The 21,376-nt window shown below is 40.2% G+C and overlaps 1 protein-coding gene across 8 annotated transcripts in view; it reads left to right on the top strand.

Moving 5' to 3' along the window:
• The window catches only part of TRIM2 (tripartite motif containing 2), an 88,659-nt gene that overhangs the window by 6,771 nt on the left and 60,512 nt on the right, over window positions 1-21,376 (top strand). Inside the window, exon 1 of one of the 8 annotated variants that reach the window (XM_068187261.1) lies at window positions 10,920-11,068. The exons of the other annotated variants lie outside the window; for them this stretch is intronic. The gene's annotated coding sequence lies outside the window, so the exon portion shown is untranslated. Of the gene's footprint in view, window positions 1-10,919; window positions 11,069-21,376 lie in introns of those variants that run through there. 8 annotated transcript variants of the gene reach the window in all.

Genomic DNA, 21,376 nt, shown 5'->3' with positions numbered 1-21,376 from the left:
AAATTTTACCCTAAGTGGGCTTCCAACCATCAGTGTCCCTATTAGGTAGAATGGCCAAAGTACTCTTTTTCTCTATAAAATGAATAGTGTATGCTTTAAAATGAGAAATGGAGAATTTGTTCAGCTTTTCTTTTGTTTTCAAGAACATGTTGAGAGTTAACATAGTGAAGCTTGTAACATAGATGCCACTGTATAATGCTTATAATGAATTATATGCTATGACATCAGAAGTCTTCTAGGAATCAATAATTATTGATGAGAAAACAAGTCATTATTTTCACTGTAATTATCAGGAGACATGTGATGATTTGCTTTGGTTCTGACCTTGATTGTTCATGCACTGAAATAACAATTGCAGTTAATTACTTCTTTTCCAGAAATGTTCATACCTTGTTCAGCATCAGAGAGTGTAGGTAGAGGAGGACCACCATGTATAACACTTCTGTTTCTTGGGAAGTATGAGTTTGTCCTTTTGGGGCAACAAAAGGCCTCACCATTGGCTTACAGTAATACTTTTTAAAAATGGTTCTGTCCTTAAAATGTTTTCTGAAAGATGTTTCTTTGCTTTATTCTTGAAGATGTGAGGGCAGATAGACACATCTAAGTGCAAGGGCTATGGAGAGCAGAAAGAAAAAATCCCTTTCTGATGTTCTTGATCCTCAGTCAGCTAACCCTAGGAGAAACCAGAACTGATGTTATGATTTATGGAGCTGGGAAAAAATAGCTTAGATCCTTAAGCAGCAGAGACTGTACACTACTCTGACCCTATCACATCATCTGGAAAGCATTTTCCTGTAAATATTCTTCCCCTCTGTTTGTCACTGAGGAAAGTTTGAGTGTTGTCAGAGCAACAAGTGGTACAACATCACTATGTCTGTCATCTGTGCTTCTGACGAACTATCTAAATAAAGGTGTTAATATAGTGCCTTTATAAAGAGATCCCTTCAGCTGATTGCTTTTATCAGGTATGGGGATTAAAAGTAGGTATAGGGCTGCCTATCACACTGTCAGGGCAATTCCCTAGGTCAGTGGGTCGCTGTCTCTTCACAGGACTATTTGTCAGTGGGTATGTGTACATACCATAGTCCATAGCACTTTGTTTATCTACTGATTCAGAGCAGATGCTCAAATCACACAACTTCCATGAAGGAGGAATTGACAAAGAGTGCAGCTGGGGTGAGGATGGTACAAGAAACTCCATCCATCATTCTCCAAAAGGCACAATGAATGGCTTAATTGTTGCTGCTAACAATTGTTAGCCATTTTATTTGCTATAGCCAAAGTATGATCCCACTAAGAGCCAACTTGGGGAAATACAGTGACAGGGCAGTCTCTTTGTTCTGTTCACTTGGCATCATTCACTGAATAGATTCCACTGGCTTTATCTGGACCAAGACCTTCTATTATTGCTCACCTGCAAAGCATGCTGCTTGACCACGGTGAGGTCTTGATCTGGCTACCATAGTTGTAATTAGGAAGGAATAATGAGGAAATAGTACAGTATGCAATAAAACCAGCATATTTCATACTGGAGAGTTTTTGTAGGACAGTATGCCTTCTGAGAGAGCTGCCCATGGGAATACTTCTCCTCATACCAGAGTTTCCTTCAGTGCCTTGTGAATTTAGTCTTTCATTGAACTGGATTGGATGTGTGTGGTTTAATATCTTCCTCTGTTGCAAGGTTTGTATTTAAGGGATGCTACACAAGCACTAGGAAAAGACAGAAAGCAGGCTGCCTGTATCACTAAAAAATTCATCTTCTAAGTGGGTATGCATTGGGTCACAGTGAGGTTAATGCGCATATTCGTGTAATGTTTAAAGAGTCATTGGATTAAAGCCTCTCCCTATTGTTTAGTATCCAGGCTGCTACTGAAAAGCTAAGGCTTTTCATAGTTCTCAAATAAACACACCTGAATTTTTGTCATGCAAAGCAATCTGATTTTTCTTAATCTTGATCTCAGAAACAACTCAATTTTTTTTAATGAGGCAGACATCTAGCATGAAAAATTTCACGCTAGCCAGTAAAAGCTGTCAATCTCTTAACAGCTGAAATAGGGTCACTAAATGGAGAAATATAAATTTACCATACTTATAAATTATAGTATTAAAATGCACAATTAGCAACAAAATTCTGCTTTGGGCAAACATCATGGTATTCAGTACCTCTGTGTAGCAAGGAGGTTGCTAAGTATAGCTGTAACAAGATTTCTTAGAAAAACACCCCAAATGGTAATTTATTCTGTTGAGGATGATATTAAATATCTCTGTGGGTTCTTCCCCTTCTCAAAAGTGATATTGGAACTTGCTGTGGAGTATGAAGTTACTGTGGATGAGGAAAGAAGTGAAAAGAAAAAAGACTGGACCATCTTCAGTTTCATTTTTTGAAATGCTACTGAAAAAGTTTAACTTTTTTCCTCATTCACAAGTTAAACTGATTTTTGACTCTGCCAAATATTTGCTTTTCAGAGCACATGTGATCTGTTATTCTGTAATGTGGACAGCAATGTTCTTGAATCCACTGGAATATCAAGGTGTTTGCATGTTGTTTGGTTTTTGGTATCATCATATCTATTACCTGTGGATGCCAGTGGGATGAATTCAAGAAAAGCTTCCTTTCTGGCTGACTTGTAGTTTTTTATGTCTTTCACCTGACCTTAAGATGACCAAGAAATATAACTTTAAAATAACTGCATGAATCTAAGCAATTGCTGAATTTTAGCAATTACATTGCAATAATCATTGCCTCCTTCTGTGAGGTCTTTCTCAGCTTGAGCTTGAGTCGGAAAGCAACCAGAAGCAAATAACAATCCCTTCAATGCAAGAAGCCTCCTTTAAATGTGCCCCATTGCTGACCTTGACAAGCACGCAGAAAAGCACAAGTGAATGCACACAAATTTTCAAGATCTGCTGTTCATCTAGACCCTGGATTCTATGCAGTATTACCTCACACAGATTTTGTTCCTTGCATGCAAAATAGAGTCACCGTGTGTGAGCTATAATTTAATCCATGTTGTAGCCCAGGTCAACACAAAGGCCCTGGTGGAGCACTATGTTGCAGTTGGACAGCTCTGGCTGTTTTAACAGAATCAGGGAATCTTTGCTCAAGGAATGAGGCAGAATAGAGCAATAAGAAGAATGAATGCTGGAAGAAGTGGCCCTTTTTTCATAAAAACCTCTGTTAAATAGGAAAAAAACCCAAGACTGACATGGAACTGATTTCATATTACTAGAAAAATACCATAGTGATGCTGGATGCAGGTTGTAGAGACTATAATTTAATTTCATGCTATATATCTTCAGGAAACCCTTACTAATTTGGGTAGCATTGGCATTACTTTTGCATATACATTTTTATTTATTTGCTAGAGCTAAAATATACAATATCTCCAAGCTCCTTTGCTGGCTAGGTAATATTTCGAAAGATTTCAAGTTTCTTCTCCCCAGTTAACATTTGCAAGAAACGTATCTAGACATTTTTGTTTTCAATTTTAAAAAATATGTATTTTGGTTGATTTTTTTACTCACATTGAATAAATAATTAATTATATGTCCTTTATACTTTCATATTAATTACAAGTATGTTCTTATATAGATTTCTCACTTTCATTTTACAGTTGCTATATAAGCATACAATCTCATATAAATACTTTCTTATGGAGAATTTGTTTTAAATATGTGTAGAACTCATAGGAAAATATGTATTTCTGAAGACTTTTAGCATTCCATGAATTCCATTTCTTTTCAAATCAGTGAGCAGATATTGACCAGAACTCCATCCTTTCAGTATGCATTAGTTTTGTAGGTTTGCTTGAATTTTGTAGATGATACAGAAATTTTGTGGTAGGTGCTATCACTCTGAAGTGAGCCATTTATCTATGGACTTCTTTGTTGTTATTCTTGCCTTTAATTAGAACCTTTGTATGCTCAGTCTGCTGATGTTGTCTATTATCCATTCTTACCCAGGTTCTTATATGTGTGACTGACTGAATAATTATTCTAGGATTATTTGACCCCCAGTTCCATTTTCTTAGGCTGCTGTAAAATGGCACGGCATAATTTAATCCAGACATGGGTGTGGTTTGGTTCTGATTACATGACAGATTTAGCTTTTTTGCTACTTGGATCAAGGGGACTTTTATATTTTAATTGAATTCTCTTGCATGGCTGAGGTTTGTAGTATCTTTAATATTAAGGTCTTCTTTTCCTCTCCTGCTGCTCAAAATACCTTTATAACAGAGCCTTGCTTGAGAACTAGTATGTCCCTGTTTTTTGGGGGGGATAGGGAGTCACAAGGAACTTGACTTGAGAGCACCTGGAATTCATTAAAATTTCTCTTACTACTAGTCTGTTATATGAGGATACCGAAAACTTGGACTGTTGTGTTTGCTTGCAGGCTTATACAGGACACACCACCATCTCTTTGGATTTCTTTGTTCAAATGAATAATTCTGACCTTTGTTGTGCCTCTGCAGTTTCAAGCAGTTAAATTGTTTCGGTGTTTCTGCATGCTTGGTAGCTGACACGCTTTGTCTAGGCTTGCTGGGTAGAAAGGGGATGTAGAAGTAAGTTGGGTATAGTGGTTTTTTTGGTATCCCACTCACTCTTATTCAGCAAGAAGGCATAAAATGCATCAGTAGTGTTATTCAAGGAGAGGTAAACTCCTGATTCACTCTGAGAGAGGGGAGGGACAAGTCACATCTGCATCATTGGGCACAGACCATTCTGGCCATTATTTAGGGGGTGCGTATGTGTGAAGGGAGTTAATTCCTTTTAGTTCCTGGATAATCCATGGCTGACCTCATTGATGTGACAGTGAAATCAGCAGGAGTTCTCATATGCTTGACAGAAAGGCATGTATTAAAGTGCTTTCTTTGAACCAAGGTCACTGCATCGCTAATCTGAGCATTTTTCCTGTGATGGGCAAATCCCTCTTGGTCTCTGAGCATCCTTTGCTCTAGTTGATGCAGGAATTTGGTTCTGTGCCAAGGAAACAAGTGGAATATTTACTGCTGAGCTCATGACGAATAGGGTTTCTTATGGGAGCAGGAACCACAGCTATCTTGAAGGCAGTCTTCTAATTAATGCTGTCTGTTTGTTGTATAACAGCAAGGTCTTCACAAAAGAGTTATTTTGGATATTTCCCTTGGGTTCTTCTGTCTGAGCAAGAACATAGCCCACAGAGGGGCGAGAAACTGGAGAGGCGATACTTTCCTTGTGACAAAGGCCATACCTAATAAGGAATTTGTCAGTGCCAAAGATACCACTGGAAATGTTTATACTGGTATATAGGAAAGCACTCCTTGGAGACAAGTCGTCTTGTAATTCAAAATTAGGATGGATGTGTGTGCTGCTGGGTCTGTGGCTCTTTTTTGGCTCTTTGTCAGCATACCTGACACTCTGAACATAGATCTGCTCCAAAGCCAAAGCATCTGTCCTTTTGAAATATTTTTTCGGACTCTAAACCTAATCAGAGATAAGGGGTGTTTCAGCATGGTTTGCAAAACCCTTCTAGAAGTGCATGAATCGCCCCATAACAACAGTGCCATTTAAATGTTGTGTCTAGATTAATTTACAGAATTTAATTGAAAAATGCTTGTAGTGTTGTATAGCAAGGCTTAAGGTAGCTTATAGCTGGCATGTAGAAGCCAGTTATGGCAGCATGGTGCCCAAGACGAGCTAATTTGCCTTGCTTCTTGACTGAGTTTTCTCCTGCTTTACCAGCACATATATTAGACAGATATTTCAGAGGTAGCTTTGATACTTCTTGCTACCTTGCTGGCACAGTTCCATCTAGAAAAACCTTAAGGCTCAAAAACTCTGGCTACCAAATTCCAGGTGAGATGAGACCTGAGGCCATTGGTCTGTGAATAAGGTAGAGCACAACTGAATGGGGAATGGGGAATGAAGGGCATGTGCAAAGAGTAGCTTGTACTTGAAAGGCCTCCTCTGAACTGTATGGCAATTGAAGCCTATGAAACATCTCTCACCAGGAAATGGGACACGAACAAGCTAGGGAGAAAACTTCCTTGGATGGACTTTAAACTTGTAGGTTTACTGTGCTCTACAGGGCCAAAGTTAATCTTTACCCACAGTGCATGCATTTTTGGAGATGCATCTCTTTTTATTAGTGCATTTGTGTTGTGTTTGAAATGAATGACCTTTGAGGTGGTATGAAATTAAAAAAAAATGTATCTTGCCAAAGTAGTTATCATGTTTATTTGCTTTCAAATTTTATTTACTTCTTAAGTCAATAGTGAAAATAAAACCAGTTTTTATGTCTGAAATGTCTTCAGTGAGAGCTTCAAAGAACTGTAACTGTATCCACACAGAACTTCTGTGAAATAGGTAAGACATAATATTACCACATTACAAAGGGATATAAAAAATGAAATCACTAGTACAGATCTAACTAGAACACCAGTGATAGTCATGACAGCTGTTGATGTACATCAGCTGTATAACCCTTGTTTCTTTCCACCCAGCTCCTAATGCTATAATTGTATTTTTAGTTACAGTTACAATTTGATAATGCTCTGCTGCTTTTCCACTCCTGTGAAGCAGAGGAGGTCTCTTGGTTTAGTGTGGTTTTATTTACACTATTAAGTTGCGGCAGGTATCTCTGTTTGATCTGATCCTTGGTGTAGCATTACTGATGAGGTTGAAGGAACTATTTTGTCTTGGAGACAGGCAGGTTCTGGATGGAAAGCTGGCACATTAGGAGGAGATTCCAGCAAGCACAGGAAAGAATAGTTGTAAGCCTGACCTATCTGTGTAGGGAGCCATGAAAAGAGATGCTGATAGCAGTTGTTTCACTTAAGCAATTTGGAGCATAGGGATAGAGGTCCTATAGTCTATGTGGCCTCCAGGGGTTAGACACATCCCCAGAGTCTCTTCTGGCATTCGCTACACATCAGGAGGCACCACCAAAGGGTTAAATAGTTCCACAGTGTGTCACTTGCTCTCTAATTAGGAAGTGGTCCAAGAGCTCGAAGTTCAAAACACACATGGTCTGAGCTGGGACTAAACCCAAGTTCCCACTGACTGCAGTCTCATATGTTAATGTGGTGCATCTGCACACGATCTCTTCCCCTTCCCATTAGTGCCATTTGCTTTCCTTTTTAACAGGAAAGAGACACTTCAGCTACACAGTTTCACTTTTGTCACTATCTGAAGTCTTCCCTTGCTTGAGCTGGTGTCTTTGCTGGGAATACTCGTAACCCCCTTTATAAAGCAGACCAGTAAAACATGACAAAAATCTCACTCCACTCTATTCTGCAGCATCTGTGGCTTCTGCCGGAGAACCATGGCAGGTCTCCTCCCAGCAGCAATGTAGGCACCGACTGGACAGCCTGAGCCTCAGGGAGCCTGAGGTTCCTTGTTAGCCCCAAAGGGAGATACAAAGAACAGGCAAAATAGCATCCAGCTGAGCTTGTTTTGAGAAGAAAGGGCAGAGTGAGTGAGGCCACAAAATAGTAAAAAAAAAAAAAAAAAAACAGTTTTGGAAAGCAAACAATAAATAATAGAAGCCAGATGCATGGATGGTAATATGAAAGGGACAGAGCCAAAATGACACCCATGGAGCCTGCAGTTGAGGGAATGGGCAAAGTTTTGCTGAATCATATCATAGAATCATAGAATATGCTGAGCTGGAAGGGAATAATCAGCTTTTGGGATCTTGTGTTCAAGAATGGCATGGATTTGGGGGTCATGGTTTTAAGTTTCACCCCAGGATAGATGGAAGCTTCTTGGGGGGATGACAGCCATCTTTTGCATATGAAAAAAAAGGTGGTGATTCTGGTCTCCACCTTTTTCCCTCTTTATCTTCAGCCACATGTTTACTGTTTCCCTCCACTGGCGCTTTGGGTGCTTAACATGGCAGGGATATTGAGTCAGATCATTAACCTATCTGAAAAACATATCCAGCAAGACAAATTTGGGCTGTGAGCTTTCACACTGTTCCTGCAACACGTGTGAGAGAGACACAGGCCTGTGCAGCAGGAATGGCGTTAAAGAGAGAGGGATAACCTTTTTGATAAAAGTAAGTTATTAAATCAGCTTGGCCATCACACTTAGCCGGTGCCTGGGTTAGTATTGTTGGCAGTGCTGGTAACACTTTTCCTGTGTCATGCCAGGCTTAAGGATAAACAGGCAGCTTCATCCTTGGCATAATGCTATGATTGGAGTCAGAGGAGTTGTACCCAGGGTGACTTTGTCTAAAGTGTGCCTTTTCAACAAAGTCCACTAAATCAGCTCATTCTTGCTCTTTCTTTTGTTTCTTTATTTGTGGCTACACTGAATTAGCATCTTAAATAAATTTCCATGGGAATCAGAAATGCAATAGCTAGCTTGCTTTCTCTCGTGCATCTACAAACAGTCTTTTCATAGCAGTCTTTTCACAATTTCATGTACAGTGTTTGGGCACTTGATCCATATCCATCAAGGGCTTTTCATACCTATCCTGTTCCATAAAAAAAATCTAACAGTGTATGGTGCATAACATGCAGTTTATATGGTAGTTTATATGCAGTGCATGGTATAACATGCAGATGATGGTAGAAGATTTGTAGCACATATATTTTATATACACTGATGAAACATCTCTCTTTCTGGAGTGACTTTTCACCTATTAATTGTTTCTCCTGCTCTCATTCTGATACATTATTTTGTGACATGTAGATTGTAGAAGAGAAAGAAAAATAGGTAATTTGATTTCATGAAGCAGGGCATTCTCTGCATAGAAGACAAGGTAAGAAAAGAGAGCTTTGTAAGGAAGAGAGAAATCTGAAAAGCCAGGCCTTGTGATGAAGAGAGATGTGGGAGTGGATCAGTAATAAAGGAGAAATTCTGAAAAGGCCTTGAAGCTCAAGACATGAAAGCATGGCTTTCATGGAGGTGTAGGCAATGTGGCTGTGGTATGGAATAAAAGATTACCTCAGTTGCTGAATTTTTTGTGGAAAGCAAGGCAGGTGCATTGGGAGTAAGTTCCAGGCTCAATAATCAAAATAATTAATCATATACTGTGATCACATGGTGGACCTGGGCAGAGATTTACAGGTTAAAAATACTGGAAAAGAGCTCTGGTGAAATAATGGTGTTGGTGTGGATAGCACAGACTAAGTAAGAAATCCGGGCAAAAGTAGAGGCAGTGTATGTTATGTCCCTGGGTGGCAGCTGATGGAGCTGTGCGATTGCATCAGAATCTGAGATGTCATTGAAGAACGTGTCTAGTACGTCTCACTGTGAAGAAAAACTTGCAAACGTGACCCGAGCACATTGCGATGCAGCGCTTTGTGCCAGAACTCTCGTGCAGCCTGTCAGCAGAAGCCGGAGAGCTTCCATACCCCCGCCCGTCTGAACGAGGTGCTAACTCCAGCATCTGCTTCTGCAGCGAGTTCAACTCCTTTATCAAAGCAGAGAGGGAAAGAAACGACCTGTGCCAAGACTACACGGAATGTAGTGTGATTGCACTGCTTTAATTTGACCCCAGAAAAGGATCTTAAAATTCAAAGCTGTCAGGGCATTTAATACAATATGCCTAAAACACAGGGTGAAATATGGGACTGGAGAAAGGCATAAAGCTGAAAAATACAAATGGATGCTCGTAAATCACTGACATAAAGTGGTACAGGAGCCTGCACAAGCAAATAGTAAAAACTGGATAGAATATAATGAGAAGTAGGGTGCCTTTGGGAGTGCGAGAGAGGGAGGAGTAGATGCTGAGAGAAGAAATAATCAGAAAGGTCAGAGAAAAAAAACAGTGAAAGCCAAAAAGATGGCATGGTTTTTAAAGAGGATAGCAAAAAAGAGCTCAAAGAGCTTGAGGCTTGGAGCACAAAACATGATATTTATGCATTGAGTTATTATAGAACACTTGATGAGACAGATTTTGGTGGCAGACAGGCCTTACAGCCAAACTAGAGGCATAAAAAAGTAGGACAGAGCTGGGATGAAATGGGATCAGCAGCTGTAAGCAGGGTATTCAATTAACTAGGAACAATTCAATTCAAACAACAAAGGGAGAGAGGAACCTGGGCAGACAGGTGGGAACATAGACGACTGAGGCAAGATCAGAAGGAGCTTGTATTTCAGGGAGTATTTACTCCATGCAATACCTCTTTTGTCTCTGTGTTAAGATCAGTAAACTGACTGAAAAGCATTTGCTTCTGTGCTACATTGCCTTTCTTGAAAGATGGGGGAACAGACAAGGAGGGCACAGTGTAGTGCTGAAGAGAAGGGAGACTTGACACCTCCTCTTTTGACAGCAATAATTTGTCTCACCGAACCTTACTGGAAGTTGCCTCTGTTGTGACTCTGCTCTTTCCAGGAGATCAGGACCCAAAGAACAAGCAGTTTAAGATGGAGGTGAAGAGAAGCAATCATAGGAGCATCAATAAAGGTTGAAGGGTCAGGTCAGGAAGGTCAGGGTAAGACATTTGTGACAGAGAAGTGAGAAATGCCACTATCAGCAAATAAAGCACATAAAGCATGTTAGGAAGGATGAGACTAAGAAAAAGGATGGAGAGAATTAAAATTAGAGACTTTGCAAGTGAAACTTCTATACAGTGAATATGAACTAAATTTAATTTAGAGGTCTTTTGTTTGCTTGTATGTTTGATTGACCTAAAAGAAACTGTGCCTTGGAGATGCCTGCCTAGAAGTGTTTGTATGAATATACAGCAAATGTGTGCTTTTCCTGAAATGATCTACTGATTTTTGTTTTTCCTTCCACTTTAAGCATTTTAATGCCTAGCAGTAAACCGTAAAGCCTTAGCCCTTCCCAGTCAGTCCCTCTTGTTCCCCTGCTTAAGAATGAAACTCAATATCTTGAACACCCAGAATGTGAAGAAGGAGCTAATCATTGGCTCGCATTGTGGCTGGCAGGGCAGGCCCGCCTCTTTGGCTTCTGCTGACAAGCTGTTTATGTTTGTGCACGGCCACCCTTTAACTCAGCCGCCCGATGGCTGTAATGGGACCAACTGTCTGAATGCTGCTGGGAACTAAATCTTCTCATCAGAGGCACAGTGAATTTCAGCCTCTGATTCTCCCGCCTGGACTCTATGGAACACTAGTAAGTAGCCTTCTGTCTTGTTGTGGCTTTTCTCGTAAGACTAAGGGCATGTTTTAGCAAGGCAGGTAGGTGCTGTCATTCAGAGAGGCAGCTATTAAAGCATTTCCTCTGTCTGAAGTAAAAGAGCAGCTACTTTGTATGCAGTGTCATGACTGCAGGGACCACAAGATTTCAATCTCAAATGAGACCTTCCTAGAAGACAAAAAGGAAGAAGTTAATAAGGACACAACCCATTTAAACTTACTAAGTTGTTGAGGTTTATATATATATACACAATTTAATCTGCATCTAGTTCGTATTTTTAGAGGCATTTACAGTATTTGATCATCCAGTCTCATTTTAAACAGCAGCGATTTTTGCAAGGTCACGAGTAGTGTGGTTTGGAAAAGTGTGAAATGTCTGGAAATGAAATACTATAAAATGAATGCTCCCCAAAATGCTGTTAGGTGCTGTCATGTTTGAAGATACATACCTAGCAGTAGAAAAAGAAAGTAATGGTCAGAGATTTCAGTGCTCTTTGTTTACTGGGAACTGTTACTGGGAACTGTTCACAACTCCACAGAGCAAAAGACTGCAGAGATGAAATGAGCATGACTTCTTGCATCTTTAGTATGCCCTTTCTAATTTTCCAAATTTGAAATAAAATATTGCCTGTTTGGGCAGTATTCTTCAACTGACACCTGCACTGGATATGTTCATGGACTTTTTAGTGTTTGTCTTTTATCATTTACACCGGCAAAGAAAGTCTTAATGTCCATGTCAGAGCTGGCCACAATGCAGAATCTCAGACCTAGTCTGCTCCTGAAGTTTGGGCAAGTCTGTGTGTAGATTTCGTGTGGTAACTGGGGCTCGGGTTGTGAGTTCAAGATACCTGAGGGGGAGAAAGGTGCCTGTCACTGTAAATAAGCATGTTCATTATTCCTCTATTCAAAATCACAGGAAAGTAAGTTGCAATTAGATCTTCATTAGCCTTGACTCATAAAAAAAAATAAAAGCAAAAACAAAGCAAGGCCTGATGCTATGTTCCTTTCGGCTTGTTTAGCTTGCCCCCTGTGGATGGACCCAATAGGGAAATACCCTGGGGATTGTGCCTTTGTCCCTGCTGTGCTGCTTGTGTTTTGGGGCTGTGCACTGCTTCCGCAGACAGCCCTGGTGCAGCCTGGAAACTTTTGGCACAACAATCCTACTCACCTATAGGATCTTAATGACTGTATCATTCAATGAGCTATGGATTGCAGAGTGCTAGTCAAGCAATATTATGTTTAGAAAGCAGCTAAGAGACAGCTAGACAGAAACTTTCTAATAACACATCAAATTATAGGCAGCTGTTGTACTTAGTACATTTTAGGTGGGTCTTGATGCTGATGGTTGTTCAGTCTGAGCCTTCTCTACAGCAGTACAGTGCATGTGTGGTAGTGTATGAATTAAAGCTAATTACTGCAATAAGCTGCTTCTGTGCCAGGCTGTGAATACAAGCCAGAGTGTTTCAGTCAGTTGCACTAAGCAGCAGATAGATACTAAGCCTTGATTAGTAAAGATGCTTTTTGTCTATAGATTAAGAAAGCAGGATCTCAGTAGTTAAATGAAAGCCATGAGATACACTACGCACCTAGGAATTGTTGCTGTGCCCTCGCAGTACACAGTTAGGAGTAATCAATATGCTCACCACATTGTCTGTCTCTTGACTAAAGAAAGAAATCCCTTGTGCATCACGAGCTCAGCACAACATGGCTGGCTCTGAAGTGGCAGACTGTGCTTGTTTGATTTGCATCAGGGTAAACAGGCAGAAAATTAAAATTGATTTTTTTTTTCCTCCCAGAGAGATAATTTTGAAGATGTTTTTACAGGGCTTGCTAAAACAAGGTGCTGAATCAACATCCTTCATAAAAGAACTGCTCTGAACTGAATAAGCTGTAATTGCACTTTTTGATTCTGAGCTGGTAGGCAGTTTGCGAAAACAAAGTTATTTACTAATACTCATTAACAAAGCTTTCAGATGGCCTGGCAAGCAAAGAACCATATCATGCTCAATCTACAAAAGGATATAAAATCTGCAAGGAAGCTGGAAATAGAACTGCTTACTGTGGCTCATTTCCTTCCTCTGGTTCATGTAGGTGCATTTGCCAGCAATTTCCTGTGGCTGAGTATTTGGTCTGCAGGCACACTTGTAATATAGCTATTGTTCAGTTGTTCAAAACTTGGAAGAAAGGTATTAATTTGGGGTTGACTGAAACCCTGACTTCTTACCAGTATTTCGCAAATATAGTAACCAGATTATTAGATCCACTGTATTTCCCCTACACTGCCCTTGGGAATGTCAGACCGGCTCCCAAAATGGATCAATATCTTGGGAAGGAACAACTCTCTAAATTACTAAGGATTTTGAGTTATTGGAGCTCTAATTCATGACACTGGGCATTTGAATCTTCAGTGAAAGCAGAAGGCTTTAAGGGTACTTTTTGCCTCAAGGTTTGTTATTAGCAGGTGCTCTGCTGATATGTCCTATATGCTTGACACACATCAATTAAGGTTATGATAAGGGACAGCCTGTGAGTGAAATATTGTACGTGTCTCCCTTCCATCAGCTCTCTTGAGTCTGACCAGGAAACTGAACTGTCAGGTAACTAGAAAAAGTCTGAAGGTCTGACAGAAGCAATGGCAGCCTTCTGTCAGGTTCGGATAGATTTCCTTGTAAAATCACTCGCTATCAGAAGTCAGGTCTCTATAGGGAATCACTCACTATCAGAACTCGGGTCTCCATAGGGATAAAGGCTGAAATTTGCCTCCTCAGCCTCCTTGGGTAAGTTGTCCTTTCTCTTAAATCTGAACCCTCTGTCTGATATCCTCAGTTTTCACCCATGCCTATGAAATCTTTTAAAATCTTTCATTGTGTCTTTTTTTTTTTCCCCAGATCCCTTTTCCTAGGTATTAGATGCTAGGTAAGGGATGTTGTTACCACTAAAGTGGAACACACTGGTTGGTTCAGAAAAAATGAAAAATGCTAAGCATGCAGCCTTTTCTATTAAAAAAGCAGCAGGGCTGTAATACCCAGGTCTCACTTATACATTAAGAACAGAGGATCTTCCTCTAATGTGTGCATTTTATTTTGGTGATGTTACTTGGAAAAGGTGTTGTAGATGTCGGCAAACCCAATGGGATGAATGATGATGTCTGACTTAGTTCAGGAGGCTGAATGATTTCTTTATTATAACTATGATATGATACATTAATATACTATATAAAAGAGGATATTAAAAACTACATGCTACTTTCTCTAACTATCATATCTGACTACTCACAACTTGTGACCCTGTTCTTGAGAGTCCAGACACAAGTGGATCCGATTGGCCATCAGGCCCAAACAATCCACTGTGATCCAACCAAGCGATCACTCTAGGTAAACAATTCTCCAAACACATTCCACAAGAGAAAAACAAGGAGCAGAAATAGAAATTGTTTTCTCTTTCATTTCTCTCTATGTACCTTTATGAAAAATCCTGAGAGAGAGAGAAATGTGCTTGCCACAAAAAGGTACTGCCCTTAGGAAAGAAAATGATTGCTAGGCAGGTTATATGTGCAAAATTCACCCCAGGAGAATAGAGGAAGTCTGTCAACCAGGTATTTGCCACAGGTCTCCTTCTGTAGGGTGGCCTGCCTGAAATATAATAGAAAACTTGGGTCAAGACAGAAAAAAGGGATTACTTCCTACCTTCTTTGCCTGTGACAGAGAGTGAATGGCAGTGGGTCAGTTGTCTTCAGGTCTGTGCTGCCTTTAAATCATCAATGTCTACCAGTTTACACTGGTTCCTTTGCTTCATCTCCCTCCTGTCTGACGTATCTAGCCTCTGTGCTAGCCAGCAATGCTGAAAGACACAACCTTCAGTGGCATTCCAGCATTTGCACTGGCTATGCTCTGCTCTCCTGCTGGAAAGATGTTTCCTTGGACTCCATTGGCAAGCCCTAAACTTTCTTCTTACTGGAATTACTGGCTTACAGAACAAGCTCTCTGCATTGCTTTAACAGTGTGTAAAAGGCATATTGTGCAAACTACCTTCTTTTAGGGTACATACAGGACTGGTATATTAATTGTAGCCTCCAGATGGCTCATTTCTCTCTCTAACTCACCTCTCTCTGGCCCAGAAAGCAAATTGTATCCCAGTATGTGCCCAAGTAGGCAGGAAATATTATAGATGCTATGGTTTCTTCTACCATGAAGAAGCTTTAAAGTATTTCAGTTTCCTTCTTTTTGTCTGTGTAGTTGCCCAAAGGTCTAATAAAGCAGCAATTTTAGCTTGTAGCATAAAATGTCCCTAATTAAGAGGGTAGCTTGCTGTGTTCTTCTTCGTTGCTGCTGTCTAAAAAAATTATCATGGCTGTCATCAGCCTTTTCCTCTTATCACTGCTCGTTCACAGCATATGAAACTGAGAAGCATTGTATCCATTAAAATTCAAGGAGTGCACTGCAGTTTCTTTCACAAAATGAAATCATACTGTGGCTTGTTTTCTTCTTGACATCTTTCTTCTTATGCAGTATCTTCAATTGACACTTTACCTAATGCTCCCTAATGTAATCCCTTAATTTACTGTCAAAAGTTAACATTTTTTATACTAATATCCTGGCATGGAATTCTGCAGGTCTTATTCTGGCAAAACTCTTGCTGAAGGTGATAGAGAGGCTGATTACTTAAGGACTGAAATGGGACTGTGAGAATTACAGTCTTTTCCCATATATGTGGTTTAATTTCTGCTTATGACTGGGATGTTTAACTTTGGCATGATACCTTTGGCCTTCTTTTCAGTTTTCAAATGTGTAAGAGCAAGTTGATAAGTATTTGATGAGGTTAATGTCAACTCCAGCATTGCAATGACTGAACTTTCAGCACTTTTCAGACATTGCCTTCTTGAGACCATCCGTCTGAAGAAATGTCTCCTTCTCTCTATTTTCCCTGTAATTTTCTCCTGATACCCACTTTTCTCTATCACTTTGAAATCTATGCTTAACATTCATATATACTTTGGGATCCAGAGCTACATCAAAATATTTCCTTGGATCATACTGGCTATGGAAGATCTTACACTGTCACATTCCAATACATAGATGAAAAATGTGAGCCAGGCCTGATGTGGCTCTGGCTGCAAAAGAGAGGATGCAAGAGTGGGAAGAGGTGTTCATGTGGATGGAGCAGGGACAGCATCTTTTATATGCATGTAGGTATGTAGATAAGGATAGTTTCAGTTGAGAAAGTCTTGTTCCCTACCTGCCCCAAAGCTCTGCTCAGCTTCAAGCCTGTCAGCCTTTCACTCTGGCTTGTAGTGTCTTCCAGCCTCAGGCCCCTCATCCTTAGTGCAAGTCTCCAGCTCATGCCTGTGTAGAGAGGGCATGTAGCTTCTCCCTGTCATCTGTGCCCCTTGCCTCACTCACAAAGTTCACAGGCTCTTCATATTTCTGCCACAACTCTTTTCCTGTCGTACAGGCACCTTTTTTCCCTGGCCTCCCATGTCCCGTCCTCCTGAACCTCTGTGTTCCATGCCATTTAAGATGCTTGTTTTCCCTACCTCTCAGTCCTCAAGAGCTTCCCCAGAGCTCTTTGCTCCTGCTGTATTCTTTTCCTAGTCTCTGTCTTCCTCACTACAGCCCAGTGTTTGCTGAGAGACAGGGGGCTCTTTGTTTTCCCCTGGAGTCTCAGGTTCTTCAGTGCAAAGGTCTCAACATACTTTCTTTTTCCTCTTTATTGTACTTGAAGGCAGGAAAGTAGGACAGGTCCTGGGTAAACCAGGCACATACCAGTTTTTGTGTGCTGTAAAGGGGGATAGCTCCAGGCAAGATCAGAGAAAGACTAAGCCAAGAAATATATAAGCTTTTTTTTTTTTTTTTTTTTCTTTAGGAAATGTAGCCTTTTCTATTTTTCTTGGTAAACAAAGTGTCCAGTGTTCAGCAAATATCTTGTGAACCAACTTCAGGCCCAGAGCTGCTTTTGAACTGTTTGCTGTGAGTCTTCATGTGCTCATTTCTTTGTGTTACCAGTCACATGGTAACATTTCTGATTCTTGGATGAATGATGTTTTCAAACAAAAAGAGGGATTTGGACACATTACTTTTGGTTCAGAACTTTTCATGAATGCAGACATATGAAAATGTTTTACATCAGTGTTTCCAGGATACTTGCTTTTGAAAGGAAGCTTACATGAATGGAAGTTTGTGAAAACCAGTAATACTGAGACAGTACAATTTTACAGGAGCCAGGGCTCATGGTTAATTTCTCAGAGTAGCAAGCTATGATTCAGAGCAGTGCAGAGCAGAAATGTGAGCTGGGCGGGACATGATTGCCACAAAAGTGTGACTGAAGACCTTGAAGTAGGACTACAGTCAGGAGGAGTGTGGGGCTTACCTGCTGTTACATGGTATATAAGAAGCTTGAGCATTTGTTTGCAGTTGTCTTTCTTCCCTTGCTCCAGTCCATGATGTCTGCAGCACTCAGTGGACACCTATGAGCTAATTCACCTCTCTCAGGTTGCAGAAAATAGATGCATTTTTTCACAGGGCAGTTTTTTGTCAGGCAGTGAACTGTATCTATTCACTGGGAGTTCAGCAAGTGCCTCAGTGTGAGGTAAGAATCGTGAGGGTGCACTCAGAGGCGAACAGGGGCCTTTGAAAACAGTCCAATGTTTGTCTTTTGAAATCGTGTTCTTTTAATATTTGACCTTCTCTGATGAAAACAGCTGGGGCATATGCATTGCATAGTTGCTTAAAGAATATGAAATATCCAGCCATTAACTCCTGTTCTGTGGATTTCTGGGTGGGAAAAAGGAATCATCATTTCATCTCACTTAGAAGGGAAAAGGCTGTGTATGTCTCCATCACCAGTGTGCTCAGAATGAGCTCATGTGCCCCAGGCAAGCCCACATCCCTGCAGTAATAGTGAGACTTGGTGGGAAAAGTGGCTTAGTTATGCTTATTCTCCTTTTTTTTTTTTTTCTGGGGACAGCCAGGGGCTACTGCAGGCAGTAGTGAAAACAGCAGCAGCTGTGGGGCTTCTCCAACAATGACATCAAGGTTATGATGCATTGTGGTTTTGTCTGAGCTGCATTTTTTCTTTCTGTGGAAGAGATACATTATAAAGCAATATAGATACATCATGAAAAAAATACCAAAAGAACTGAAACAGCCCCATTCTCATCTAAGAGTTGGCACAGGCAGCAAAGGATTATCACATGATATCTCTTTGGAAGATCAGCTAACAATTATGTGCCTTTCTGGACAGGGACAGGCTTTTGCTGAACTCAACTCACTGGGCACCAAGCTGAAGTGCTATGATAAAATACATGAAGCCCGACCTACTGAATACAAGTTTAGGATTTGAACCCAGACCCAACTTCACCTTGAACTCCTCCAGGGGTAGTTTTGTCTCAGTTTATCAGACCTTTGTACCTTTCAGTAGGTACAAAGCCTGCCAGCTTGTTTGCATCAGAAGACTCATCTAGAACTTCAGTTGTGACTGACTGGAAATCTGCATAAACATATTTAAAGTCCTACACCAAGTGGTCTAGTGTTAAAACCAAAGGTGAACATATACCTGGGGTGAGACCCAGGCTTGTTAATCTACCATCCTGAGCTTCTATCATTTAGGTAATTTCACAGATTCAAATTAAATGGAAGGTGCATCCTTGACCAAACCAAGACCTTTCACTTGTCACTTTCTCAGTATTTAAGCTGTGCTTCCAGTATAACCACACCAGACTAGATGGAAGCAGAGTTCAGACCAAGAGAGATACATATTTTGCCATCTCCTGTGCGTCACAACCTGTCACTGACTGAGGAGGGACACTTCCCTTGCTTTAAGGAACACGTAATGGTGTTTGAAAAAACCTTTCAAGCATCTACATGTAAAGATACATGATCAGCATAATCAGTATCTAAGCTGCATCCTACTCCACTCTTGTCCTGCTAATATTGCTAAGATAGTTGATCTTGGTGAAAAATTAATATGGAAAATAACAGGGTAGTTTTGTATAGGCATTTGAAAATATCCTAAATGGAAGCTGTCATTTTTCTGAGAAGACAAATTGCTCCTAGAAAGTTGTTTTTCCTATCTGATTTGTTCTTTGATGCAGTCTTTCTGATATGAAGCTTTCTAGAGTAAATTTTCTCACCATTAAAGTGATGAATATCTTCCATCTCCATTTCTCCAGAAAACCAAGATCCCTGTGCTCAGTAGGAACATGGTGCTTGACTGCCCCCAAATTCACCAAGTGTGAGAATGTGAACATCAAACAATACCTTAGATCCAGGCAGCAGTGAGGGGACACACAGCTGGCCTGCCTGGAGGCAGGAGCTATGTATTGGACAGTAGGATACTGGTACCTCATAGGGATGAGATAATAGAGGAAAGGAAAAATACAAAAAAAAAAAAAAAAAAAAAAGGAGATAGAGTAAGAATGATCCCCAGAACCTGGAAAATGATGGGTCATTTAAAACTGATCTGTTTTTAAATCTTGAATTTTTTTGAGGTTTTCTTCAGGAATTGCTATTTGTGAAAATCACCTTTGATGTAAATGGACTGTTCTTTTGAGAGAACAGATATCTTGAAGACCACCTGAGAGATCAATGCGAATTAAAACATTTGCTCCTTTGGGAGAAAAAAAACCATTCAGTCAGCAAAAGCATCACAAACTGAAAGTGGTTATTTCCAGTTACTCTTCTCTTTATTACCATGTCTCACCAAAAAAAGTGTTCTTACTCCAAAGATAGCAGTAATTCAGCTTGCCCTTGTACAGTGGGGAGACACCTGCATGCCCAGAAAACCACACAAGGACTATTCTGCTGTGGCCCATGAAATAATTTCTCTCCTCAAACCTGTAAGTCTGCTCTACAGGGATCAAGTTCTTTGGTATCATGGGAAATATTATTAAGAACATGAGTTAGTCAGTTCACCCCACTTGTTTATTACTAACTGGGAGAAAAACTCAACTGTTACCAAACCCTGCTTATTGCTGTTTGAAAAAATGCTATTATTTGCTTTAGCTGACATCTGTGCATTTTGTGTGTTTTGGTGCTTACTACCTTGACAGGAGAACAGAAGAGAGGAAAAATGCTAGAATGTAGGCAAAGTTGTCCAACTTTGGTAGCAGCTGAGCTGTAGGGCACATGGAATCTGTTCTCATAGATCTCTTGTTTGTGTGGGGTGCCCTGGTGCCTAATAATACAGCTGAGGTCACGTGTAGCCTTTTACATTGGATCACTGGATTGTATTTCACTCATCTGGACAGCTGCCTTTTTTCACAAAAGCTGTAGGAATATAATACCTTTGGGATCTGTACCTGATGTGACGGAAATTATTCAATGGGTTATGCAACTACTGGAAGGAATTGTGACAGCACAGGCAAAAATAAACACAAAAAAGTAATTCATAATTTTTTCCTTTGCATCTACTGATTAGAGAGCCTTGCTTTTTGGGTTTGGTATTGTTTTTATTGTTGTTTGCTTGTTTGTTTTTGGGATTTTTTAAATCATTCAGTTGCTTTTGGCTTTGACAATCCAGTTGTGTCAGTCCTGGATCCAGGTACAAATGAGCAGACAATCAACACAATCCTGATTGTGCCAAGATGAAAAACTGAGCAAGTGACAAGGCTCAGGACTTTTAGTCAGAGTGTTTACAATGGTGTTTTTATTTTGTTAATGACTCACTGTACTGATTCACCGATGCTTTAGTGAAAGCTGTCTTGTTCAGAGTCTCATTGTTCAAGCAGAGTAAATTATTCCCAGTAGAAAAGCTTGAAAAAGTCCGCTGCTAAAACTAACAACTAAATAAAACTTGCTATTTTAAAGAACATACAGATAACAACTTTAATTTTAAGCAATGGCAAAACTTTTTTTATCCACCATAAATTTTTTCTTGATTTTTATTGGGAAAAGAATCTTCTTCAGTCCTGACACAAAAGCCATGAAGTATCCAAAAATATAGATGACTCCTTAAGCCTTTGGTACTTGAATGTAATCAGGGCACTAGACCTTTAAATAGATGAAAACAGGGCCTGAAGGTGACTTGGGGGCTTTGAGTCATGGACTTGCATGGGGTGCATATCAAAACTTTGCTTCTGCTACTTTTGGTAAAATGTTCATTCTGGCAATGAATGGCCTGAACCACCCTAGAAGGTCCCTATTCAGCAGCTGTTCACTGCCTCCGAGTTGTCTTAGTAGAAAAAAAAAACCCACCAAAACAACACAACAAAACTTACCAACACATTAGATTTCCTTCGCACCTGGAAACATTTAGAGGATGTAAGGGGATCAGCAGTCACGTCCCTATT

The sequence above is a fragment of the Anomalospiza imberbis genome, chromosome 4 (assembly GCF_031753505.1).
Source record: "Anomalospiza imberbis isolate Cuckoo-Finch-1a 21T00152 chromosome 4, ASM3175350v1, whole genome shotgun sequence".
NCBI classification, from domain to species: domain Eukaryota; kingdom Metazoa; phylum Chordata; class Aves; order Passeriformes; family Viduidae; genus Anomalospiza; species Anomalospiza imberbis.
This window is presented reverse-complemented; position numbering and strand designations above follow the sequence as displayed.